Raw genomic sequence first — 12,038 nt, forward strand, 5'->3', positions numbered from 1 at the left:
GGGGAATGTCTGTTCTTAAATACAAATTGCACTTTTAATATATTGGACAAATCTTCTTTTAGTATTTTATTATTACTCTTTTATTATATTTCCAGCTACAGTTAGTGTCTTGGTTTAAAAGTTTTCTTGGGGTGCCTGGGTGACTTAGTCAGTTAAGCGTCCGACTTCAGCTCAGGTCATGATCTCATGGCTCGTAGGTTTGAGCCCTGCATCAGGCTCTCTGCTGACAGCTCAGAGCCTGGAGCCTACTTCAGATTCTGTCTTCCTTTCTCTCTGCCCCTTCCCAGTTCATGCTTTCTCTCTCTCTCTCTCTCTCTCTCTCTCTCTCTCTCTCTCTCTCTCAAAAATGAAAAAAAATATTTTAAAAAATATAAAAATTCTTTTCCTTTACCTTAAGATTACTAAATTTGAAGAAGTTCCACATATTCAAAAGTGAAATAATCCTGGAATATATAATGATACTAAATTATAAGTCTGTTGGGACTATAGAAGTTGCTAGAGAACCAATTCATCAGTCTGCAAAAAGAAGAAATAATTAACCATTTAACCTGACTTTCCTATAAAACCGTACCACAGGGAAATTTTCTCTTTATAAAATTATTCTAGCTAATACATGAAGAAGGAATGATAGAATTTAAAAAATCATCATTTTGTAACACCCCCCATTGAAATACTGAATATAGGCAATAAGCCTAGATTTCTTTAATAAGAAAGACAGAGAAATGGAGAGAGAGAGAGAAAGAAAAGCAGGTATTATGTGCCTCAATGGAAGTATACAATATACCTATGAAGTGTTCTTGTGAAAAATCTGAATCTACTTAGATTAGGACCCTAGATTGAACTATCAGTTTATAAGGGGACAAAAAAGGTTGGGTGAGTACTTAAAGTATACAGGATGGAAGAAGCAACATATATATTGTTAAAAACTCCACAAAACAAATGTCCAGATTCTTTAAAAAAAAAATCACAAGGAAGAAATAGAGGGAGGGGGACTTCTAGGATAAAAGAGAAAAATAATCTATCAACCTAATCCAATGTGTGGACCTACCTGGTTTCCATAATTCTGATTCAATCAAATTAGCAGTTACACCAAAAGAAAATAATATTGAGGGATTATCCTACATTTTTTCGCAGTGGAATAATAGTATTGCATGTATATTTAGAAAAAGTCCATCTTTTTTAAAGATACATAGTAAGATATTTACAGCTGAAGTAAAATATATCTGGAATTTGCTTCAAAATAATCCAGTTAAGTGGAGCGTAGATAAAAAAAAAAAAAAAAAAAAAAAAAAAAAAAAAAAAAAAAAAAAAAACCAGAATGGCCCCAAATCGGTGAGTTTCTGAAGCTGGGTGATGGATACCTGACATTTTGTCATGCTGGTCTTTGTGTTTATACATTGAAAATTTTCATAATAAAAATTTTATAAAAATTAAATAACACTAAATTTTCCCATTTTAGGGTTAGTGAAGTTTCATATGGCATATTGAAGCTATGTGTTTATATCCATTAAGGTATAATTTATGTGCAAGGTATGATCTAGATATGGAATTGTTTTACTCTGTGAATCATACTGAAGCTGGTTTAGTGATTGTATTTTATTTTATTCATAATATTACATTAACCTGATTTATGGAGGAATTCTTTGTGTACTTTTTTCCCATTTAGTAATCTATAAATAACCATAAGTATCTCTCTACTTAAAGAAATTATATGGTGAATAAGTTTGCACAGTGATCACCTATATATTTGCTTATAGATACATATTATCTTATACCTCATTTTGGCTAAAACCAGAGGTGAATATAGTATATAAATGTGTATGATTATATATTCCTGCAAAAGAGAAAAACTAAGAGTAAGATAGGATACAAATAATATAGAATCTCAAAATGAGTTCTATTATTGAAGGCTCCCTTTACATTCCAAGGTAGATTAGACAAGAATCAAATTTACCAGCAAAATTGAGGTAATTTGAGTGATGTTTATGACAATGAGAAGTTCTATATTTTTTCCCTTTTGCATTTTCTTTACCTTATGTTTTGAATAGAAATTGGTCCTTCGGGCCTTGATTTATACAAATGTGATCTATTTATACATATCAATGTTCTCTCTTAATATGCTTTTAAGTAAAATGAAATAGGGGCTTGGAGCTTGAAAGATTAATCAGGTTAACAAATGATCATTTAATGACCACATTCCACGTGTCCTCCTGATTGTGAATAGATGTGACTTGATGAGGGGTCCCCAGCTTGACACAGGTCTCTGTCCTTGACCATGGTCTGTTCAACATGAATTAGATGAGGCTTGAGAGTAGAAACTCATTGTGTTGTTTTGTTTTGTTTTGTTTTGTTTTTCTTTTATACAAAGAGAGAAGGGAACAATGTATTCCCTGCTCCCATACTTATTTCTAATTTCCTCTGGAAAATAAATTTGATAGTAACAGTGAAATTTCATTGTACAAACAAATTAGGAGGGATTGTGATATAGCAGTGAGGATATGGATAATTCCTATATAATCTGCAGTGCATGCATGTAAAAATTTACTTTGGTACAAAATGTAAGGCCAAAGTATACACCATACTCACGCTTATGTTAACTGAAGAACCAAAGGAACTGAAAAGTAATTTATAACGATGAAGTTAAATTATTCAAGGACACAAAACAAAGCAATTTCTCAAATTATGGTTAGTCTTCAAACTTTCCAGTATAGCATTTCAAGATGACTCTGGTGTATTTAACACTAAAATGTTAGTGTCCTTTATTTCCCCTTGATATATATAGCAAACACTACTTAGGAACACTAAATCTGGGAACTCCAAACTACTTTTGTGACCAGGGATTTTCAATATATGTATATTTAATTATGTAAATAAATGCATAACAATATTATATACTATTAAATTAATATTTAATTCATATATCAGTGCTACTATACTACTGTATTATGTAAAAATAAGCCCTAATTATCGATCTGTCCATCTATTTATGTATCTCTATAACCAGATACAATTTTTTTTTCTACCTAGAATTCAGTAGATTATCTTGTATAGCCACTGACTTGCATTCACCCTTGAAGACTACTTAATAAAATGTAGTAACATTTATTTAAAGTGCTAACATAGAGAATTTTATATTCTCACTTCTTCTGCCTTCATACACAAAGAATCAGAGATAGATTAAGTAATTTAAATAAAGAAAAGTATTCTAAATTTAGAAGACAAGTCTTGTATTCTTGTGAAACAAGATTTCCGGAATATGAATCTCTAGACCCTCCTCCCTTTCCTGCCTTCTCTCTCCAAAGAGCATGTACATCTTTTCAAATAAAATATGAATCATTTGATGTAATTCTTAAAAGCATGAAATTCAAATTTATTTCCCTAATAATTTTCTCAATTCTACTTGTCTAACATTGATCCCCCTCCCTTTCTCTTTGTAATACATAATAATCCAGTAGGGTTTCCTATTGTTTCTTTCCTAAAACTGTGCACCTGCACCATCGATCATGCCAAGAAGAGCAGGCACAACTTTGGAATAAAAACCAACAACATGCTATGAAAAAAGAGACAAGACAGCTTAGAAGATTGATTCTAAATTATAGAGCTGCTTACTGATCTGCAACCACCCAAATTATTTTGGCTTGACAGCTGGTTAGCGAACACAGGACAAACCACAGGCTTGCCTTCATGACCTAAATGAGGGCAATTTGTACAGTCTGTGGTGTAGTTACCACAGAAAGGACTTCAAATGAAAGTCTTTCAAACTAAAGCAATGAAGTAGTTCCATTTCCAGGTTTCTCCATCTTTAAAATGGGAATAAGGACATCTGAAATCTTAGATTTGTTCCAATGATAAGGTCAAATAAATTAGCATATTTAGAAGCTTTAGTAATGGTTAGTATACAAATGCATTGTATTAATTATTATGATTATTATTGGAGTAGTACTGTTTAAAATTTTCCTGCTATAATTCTGCCTCTTTTTAATTTTTTAATAAATATAATTTTCGATTCACAAGACGTTTGCAAGAAAGTCACAAAAATGCACATCATTTACTTAGAGTTACCAGTTGTTAATTTGTCCCATTTATTTAACCACTTCATGCTCACTTTGTGTACTCTCTCAGGCACACGTTCTCTCTGAATTATTTGAGCATTAATGGTCTCGATAATCTTTCAGTAGTTGCAGACATCAGCATTTCATCCTACATATTTCGGTGAGTAGGAACAATGACATCACTATAGTGAAATAGTCAAGATTAGAAATTTAATAGTGATATAATACTCTTGTATGACCCACTGAAATTACCCAAATTTTGACAGTTGTCCTAAAAATGTGTTTTATAACTACCTGTCCATTCCAGCACTTTTTTTAAAGAGAGAGAATGAGAGAGAGAGACAGAAAGACAGAGGCAAGGGAATCTGAAGTAGGCTCCCTCCCCACTGAGCACTGAGTGGAGCTCTATCCCATGTATCCCATGACCCTGGCTGGGATCATGACCTGAACCAAAATCAAGAATTGAAGCTCAACTGACTGAGTCACACAGGTGCCCCACGATCTTGACATATTTTATGAGTACAAGTTGGGCACCTGAGGGGTTCAGGGGGCTGAACATCCAACTTCAGCTCAGGTTGACCTCATGGTCTGTGGGTTTGAGCTCTGCATTGGGCTCACTGCTGTCAGCACAGAGCCTGTTTCTGGTCCTGTCCCCTCTCTCTGCCCCTCCCTCACTCATTCTCTCTCTCTCTCTCTCTCTCTCTCTCTCTCTCTCTCTCTCTCTCTCCCTCCCTCCCTCAAAAATAAACAAAACATTTTTTAATAAGAGTACAAACTGATTCTTCTATAGATTATCCCTCGATTGGTCCATCTGTACTGTGTCTTAATTTTTATATCTGCAGGAAAATTTATTAGAATAGAATTCTAAAGCTATTTTTGAAGATATTCAAGATGTGGATAATCAATATGCTCTTGCTATTCCTGAAGAAAAATAAAAGTAATGTATAATCTCTTGGATTTTCTAACATATCCTTTACACTTTGTTTCTTTTTGAAAGCTTTTATGATTTTTACAAAAGCAAAAAACAAAACAAACCCCTCCCACACACACATAAAAACAAACAAACAAACAAAACAATGAGCTATGATCCTGTTTGAGATCCATTGTATTTTACACAATATATTAAGATACAACCTAGATTTGTGCACGAGTCTGTAGATTGGCAGTTGTGTTGTCTTATGGTTTCTACAGTTTTGAGAACTAGATCGTACTGTACTTAATATTTTTCATCAAGCTCTAAAGAGATGTTCATTCCCTCAAAATACCTTACTGTAGGTAAATGCAGCCAGATTTCTCAGTAGCTATCCTTTGGCAACTGAAATACAGTAATGGAAGAGAGGTTAATTACATTCAGGATGTATTTATTCCTTTAGAGATTCCCAGATCCAAATGATAGCCCCTGGTCTCTAGGACACTGTTCTATTGTTGTTAGTTAAAAATTCAAGATGACCACATGCCTAGGCTGTAAATTCAGAAAAGATTAAGGAAGAACTCGAGATGCCACTTTCATTTAATCTTATTAAATATAAATTACTGATTTCTGCATAATCTTTGGTTACACAAATAACAGCCACAGCTAAACCCATTTCTAAAAAAGGCCACTGTTTCCACATAGCGTAAGTTGCTGCAGTAATAACACCTGCCAGTCTCATACTAAACTTCTCTGTCTTATACTATATTTTATGGACAATGAAATGGCATCCTTGGCCTTTAACTTCTAAGAAATATATGAACTGTTTTGGTTGTTGTAATTTCCTCTTACTTTGCATATTACCAGGCATTGGAACGAAGCATGCCTGGCTTTACTTTTCACCTACCAAATAGCTAAAATCAATATTGCTCTATTCAGTAAACAATTCACTGTGCAAAGATAGGTAAATTTTGTTTGCTGATGAATAGCAATGGAATCTTGCAGTTAAATCATAAAGCAAAACCCATATATGTGACAAATATCTTTTCTTTCATGACCACCTTCCTAAGTAATCATATATAATATGAAAGATGAATATTTCTTAGAAAGATGAATATGTCTCATGACCTTATGCATATGGGATAAAACACCATGATGCTGTAAATTATGATCTTCATATAGCACAGTTTATTTTCAGTAAAGTTTTAGAAAATACTCTCAAGAGTAGGCCACTGTTGGATGCAGATTTGATCTATCAGTTAATCCAAAGTCATCTCTCTTTGGTCATTTATTCAGTCAACAAACTCTTATCTAGTAGCTGTACTGCACAAGACATGACCCAAGGCACTGGAAAAATAAAGATGGATTAAGACATATTACTGCCTTCAGAGGCGTGACAGTTTAATTACGGAAGGTGTCATACCAGCAGACCATCAGAACACACTGTGATAAATGCACAGATTCCCTGATGGGGGAAGAAATAATAGCAAGTTTCATCCTTTTCCCCTCCCTGGTCTAAATTAGAAAGCCTTCCTCTGTACTTCTATGTAAATATGTGTTTATTTCTGTCATGATGTTTACCACACTAAAGTTTGAACCCTTGGTAGCTGAGTGGCTTTGACCAAGAGGGACCACTAAGTCAGTTTCCTCTTCTTTTAAGTGGGGATAATTTATCTACTCATTATTGGCTGAAAAATAATCTGTGCTACTTACTGTTTTAGGTACATATTATATTTTTAATATTACATTACTCAAATTGTTACTAAAAGGCATAATGTGGAGACTAAACAAAATAAACCCTATAAAGCATTTAGCTCAGTATCTAACACATATAAACTCTTAGTAAATGTTGGCAATATAATTATTATTGCATAATTTTGGTGACAACTATATCTTTTAGTGGTCTTCCATCTTTTGACAAACGTATTCTAAATATGTTTTTCAAATCTATGTACCTTTTTTCTATTATTTAGAAAAATTGTTTTAACATTTATTCATTTTTGAGAGAGAATGAACATGAGCAGGAGAGGGGCAGAAAGAGGAGACAGAATCCCAAGCAGGCTCCAGGCCCTGAGCTGTCAGCAGAGAGCCCTACACGGGACTCCAACCCACGAACCATGAGATCATGACCTGAGCCGAAGTCGGTGGCTTAATGGACTGAGCCACCCAGGTGCCCCTTGTTTTCTGTTCTTTATCATAAAAACCTTAAGACCTTGAAGAAGCTCACATAAACAAAGAGGTCTATAATTTCCAGAGTATAATCACATTTAGCGACTGAATTTCTGACTACTCCATTTTAGGACTAGGGTCTAGCCCATTATCTACCTACCTAATCTCTGGTAGGAGATTAATACATATTTTTCAAAGTCTTGATTTTATGAATTTCAGTCAGTTATGACTTTAGTCTCAAGGTCAGTGTCTTCAACTTAAAGACTATTATCCAGTCATTGAACAAATGTTTTTTGTTTTTTTTTTAATTTTGATATATGCTTTTCTGTCACTGGAAGTATCTCCTGAGAAGGAAGAAAAGCCACTAAATTCTGTGCCTCCCCAAAATTCAGTGAATGGAGTTCACTTTTAACCCCCTGATAAAAATTAGGGAAAAGTGTCATTTTGAAGTTCACTCCTTTGGTCCCCAGGCAATAAAAATAACAACACCTGAAATAAATCTTTCTATGATTTTTTTTATGTTAAAAGTATTGGGTTGAAACAGTTGCTTTCTGTACACCAAATTATACCTCATCATATAATTTGCAGGACTTCAATTTAAGAGACATTTCAGTGTCTAATTTCTTACTCTCTTAATGGATAAAGATGTGTTGCAGTCTTTGCTACAAAATGCCAAGATTCTGGGACTGGGTGGCTCAATCAGTTAAACATCTGACTCTTAATTTTGGCCCAGGTCATGATCTAAAGGTCGTGGGATAGATCCCCATGTCAGGCTTTGTGCTGAGCATGGAGCCTGCTTGGGATTCTCTCTTTCCCTGTCTCTCTCTTTCTGTGCCCCTCCCCTGCTCACGTGCATGTGCAAGTGCGCACACACTCTCCTCTCTCAAAATAAACATTAAATATGTGTATATATGTGTGTGTGTGTGTGTGTGTGTGTGTATACACACACACAAAATGCCAAGATTTTAATATGACCAATATTTGATGAGTAATCTTCAGTGTATTAAAAAATATACACATACCCACAAAAACATGTAAATTCTGTGTCTTCTATTTGTTATTGAGAGATACATGACTAACTTTTTATTAGTTTCTTTTCTTCTGGATAATATTTCTTCAGGATCAATTTGCACTGAGACCTATAGTTATTAGACCAGGTAGATTGAAGCAAGCATGACCAAATAGATTTTTTTTTTCTTTCACTAAATCTCAAGGCAACTGTTGCCATGCAATAGAGGAGGCTGAAATCCAGGCCTATGATTATATTTATTAACTACATTTGAGACAGTCTTACCTTTAATTTGTTTTTAATGTTTACTTACTTTTGAGAGAGAGAGAGAAAGAAAGAGAGAGAGAGAGAGAGAGAGAGAGAGACAGAGTGTGAGCTGGGGAGTGGCAGAGAGAGAGGGAGACACAGAATCTGAAGCAGGCTCCAGGCTCTGAGCTGTCAGTACAGAGACCTGAGGCAGCACTCAAACTCACAAACTGCAAGACCTTGACCTGAGCCCAAGTTCGATGCTTAACTGATTGAGCCACCCAGGTGCCCCTAGACAGTCTTAACTTTAAATTGTGTGTGTGTATAAATATAAATATAAATATAAATATAAATATAAATATAAATATAAATATAAATATAAATATATGTATAAATGTATGTATTTATTATAAAGCCTTGCCACCCAATGGCATTTTCATATTATTGTATCATTAATATAGTGATCACCACTTCATGGAGAAATTAGTTCAGCATTTTTATTATATTAGAGCCAAAACTGATTTGCAGTTCTTGCCTTCCTTACCTCTATGAGCTACAAAGTGTTGGTGTAAGTGTGTTTATGTGCATATCAGAAGGATAAGAAATCATAGAGACCTATGATGAGACTGAGGGGCTATGATGGTCATGAGGTTTTACTTAGACATGGAGATACCATAGTGGGCCTTTCAAAATTCAGAGAAAGTTCCCAACTGCATGAAGTATCTATATTTTGAATTATTCTTCCAAACCTATTGACCCAAACAAGTTGTAAATATGTAAGGAAAATAAGTCTACTTTTGAATCCTTAGAATAAGCACCAAGATATAAGTTTGAGACACAAAGAGAAAGATTCTAGTCAAGTGACTATTTTGTATTATTTTTTTTAAGTTTATTTATTTATTTCATTAGAGAGAGAGCAAGGGAGGGGCAGAAGAGAGGGAGAGAGAGAATCCCAAGCATGCTCTGTGCTGAGCATAATCTCTGTGCTGAGCTACCCAGGCACCCCATATTTATTCTTCATCAAGACAGTGCTAAGCTATATTTATTGATCATCCTAATTTCAATCCTCAGCTGGTGAGAAGCTTCTGTACTTATTTCTCTCCTGCCACTTCTAAACTAAATTCTGTCTTTTGGAGAGGTAAGTGTAGGGGATGTAGGGCACATCTATAGCAGAGGGATTTGTCTGAAACCTACAGTCAATCTTGAAGGCCAAAATGGGGTCACAGCTTCTTGAGATGCATGTGTATTCCTGATCCTCTTGCTTTCTGCTAGGGACATAAGTGCTGAACAGTAGTAATATCCAATCATAATTTTGTCACCTACTTGAAAGCAGGTTCAGTAGACAGGGCAGGTCCTTTCTTATTCTCTAACAGTGACGTCATATGTTAAGCAAGTATCATTCCTGGTTATAGACATCCTCATGAGAATTCTGTGGGCATCACATGTTCCTTTGTTGTAATATGTGCACTTCAATTTTCCAGGCAAAGTGTAGACATACTTCATGTGACTTATGTAAGTATAAAGGGTAGCAATCACCATTTACTGTTTATAGTCTCACAACCCGTGAGAAAGGGGGAATGCATTGATTGTATGTTGAAAGTTAGAGGGCTTTCGTTCTTTATGGGGGGATTTGACTAGAGGGTTTCTGGAACCCTCAGGTTGTGATCCCTGCTATGTTAATAACAACAAGCTAACTATGTAGCCACAGACAAGTCAGCTTACCTCTTGGTCTTGTTTCTTAGTCACAGAAATGTTAAAGTGTTGAACTAGATGTTCTTGAAGGTATCCTTCTGCAAAACAAACAAAACAAAAATGATTTCGTGTCTTGTTAAATATTTTAGTCAGAAAGTTTGTTCAGTTGGATTGAAGGCAATATTTAACCAGTGAAGCTTGTTTAAGCAGTGACAGAGTCAGAGCTAAGGACCACTTCTCTGCAGCAGAAGCCTGTGTAAGTTAGACTTCCTGGAGACTGAGCAAGAGAAATACTGATTAATTAGAGACAAAAAAGGGAATAAAAAGACAGCGCTGGAACTGACCCTCAGAAGTACCGTGAAGATGTCTCGGCTACTTTCATTCTTAATTTTTGATGCTTTTGCTAACCTTTATTGTTTCTATCCATTCCATGCACTCACTGCCCCTGTCTTCTGCAGTCCTCAAATTTCCCTTCTTAGCTAGAGGATAGCGCTGAATAGTTCGCTTGTATTGTTTTTCAACTCTACCACCTGCTTCAAGACTAACTCACTTTTAAAGAGACTACTAAGAAAATTACAAGCAAGGCCTTTAGAGAAAGTTTTCTTAGGATGCATTTTCAATAAAGGAACTGGTGGGTTGCGGTATGTGACCCTTAAAGGTATTGATACTATTATTGGGGCACCTAGGTGGCTCAGTCAGTTAAGTGTCTGACTCTTGATTTCGGGTTAGGTCATGAACTCACAGTTCATGAGATTGAGCCCTGCACTGGGCTCTGTGCTGATAATGCAGAGCCTGCTTGGGATTCTCTCTCTTGCCTTCTCTCTCTGCCCCTCCCCCACTCATGCTTTTTCTCTCTCTGAAAATAAATAAATAAACTTAAAAAAAGGGATTGATACTATTGTTAAATTAGCTTCCATGAAGTTTATACTCCTGTGGCAGAATGCCTACTTCTCTAGAATCCTACACCATTTTAAACATCTCTGAAGGTGTTTCATTTTGATATGCATTTCTTTGATGACTAGCAAGTTGGATTAAGTTTATTAGCTATTTATATTTCTTCTTCTATAAATAGACTGTTCATATCTTTGCCCATTTTCCAGTTGGTGTGTCCATCTTTTTTTTGTTGATCCGGCTCTTAGAGGAATGTCCCAACAAACAATTCAATGTTAAAACTGATACATGTCTAAAGTGAAGATATTCTATGCTGTCAATTCATATGTTCCAGATACCAAGCATGTTGGGAGCAAAGTTATTTTTATGTTGAAAGATAAGGGGACTAATTTTTCATATTTTTTAACAAATACAGCATCATTCCTGTCTCCACATGAAAAAGGACTGGATTGAGCACTAAATAAATACTTGAAAGGATACATATATGAACTTGGAAAAGAGAAAAACAATCTGGTTAATCTGCATAATTCCCACAATATTCTTGGGCTATCATGGATACTTTGATATGTTTTTCCTACATCCCAGAGATGAGTGATTTTCAAGGTATTACTGTCAGTCTTTCTAGGATGAAGAGTTTATCAATATTGGCCTAGTGATCTCTCTTGTGTGGTAGTAACTTCTGTGCAGAGCTCATAGGTAAGGTAAAAGCATCCAGCTTCCTCTAGGATGGGGGTCTCTGCTCATCTATCTTCTCTTCTGAAGTGCTTCTTAATCTCTATTTAAAAGTAAAAGATAAATGGGAATAAAATAAGCTAGAGATTATTTGATCAATAAGAAGAGATAAAACAATAAAACCAGGAAACTACATTGAAAGCATGGAACTGGACAAAATGACAACAAAAGATTAAGTAGGATTGTCATCTAAATTATTTATAACCAAACAATACAACAAATCTAGGATATAAAGCCTGCAGTTCAATTTCTAAAATACTTTTACAGAAATGGATGCAGAGAACATATTTGTGTTGCACAGTCAACCTCATGGTCTAAATCAGCTAATAATGCTATT

General features: G+C 35.0%; 1 protein-coding gene across 7 annotated transcripts in view; it reads left to right on the plus strand.

Annotated features, from left to right (window-relative positions):
* NAALADL2 (N-acetylated alpha-linked acidic dipeptidase like 2) overlaps window positions 1-12,038 on the plus strand; it is a 1,339,397-nt gene that overhangs the window by 923,495 nt on the left and 403,864 nt on the right. The gene's annotated exons all lie outside the window — the stretch shown is intronic.

Source organism: Herpailurus yagouaroundi, unplaced genomic scaffold (assembly GCF_014898765.1).
Source record: "Herpailurus yagouaroundi ecotype Mexico unplaced genomic scaffold, PumYag 159, whole genome shotgun sequence".
NCBI lineage: Eukaryota > Metazoa > Chordata > Mammalia > Carnivora > Felidae > Herpailurus > Herpailurus yagouaroundi.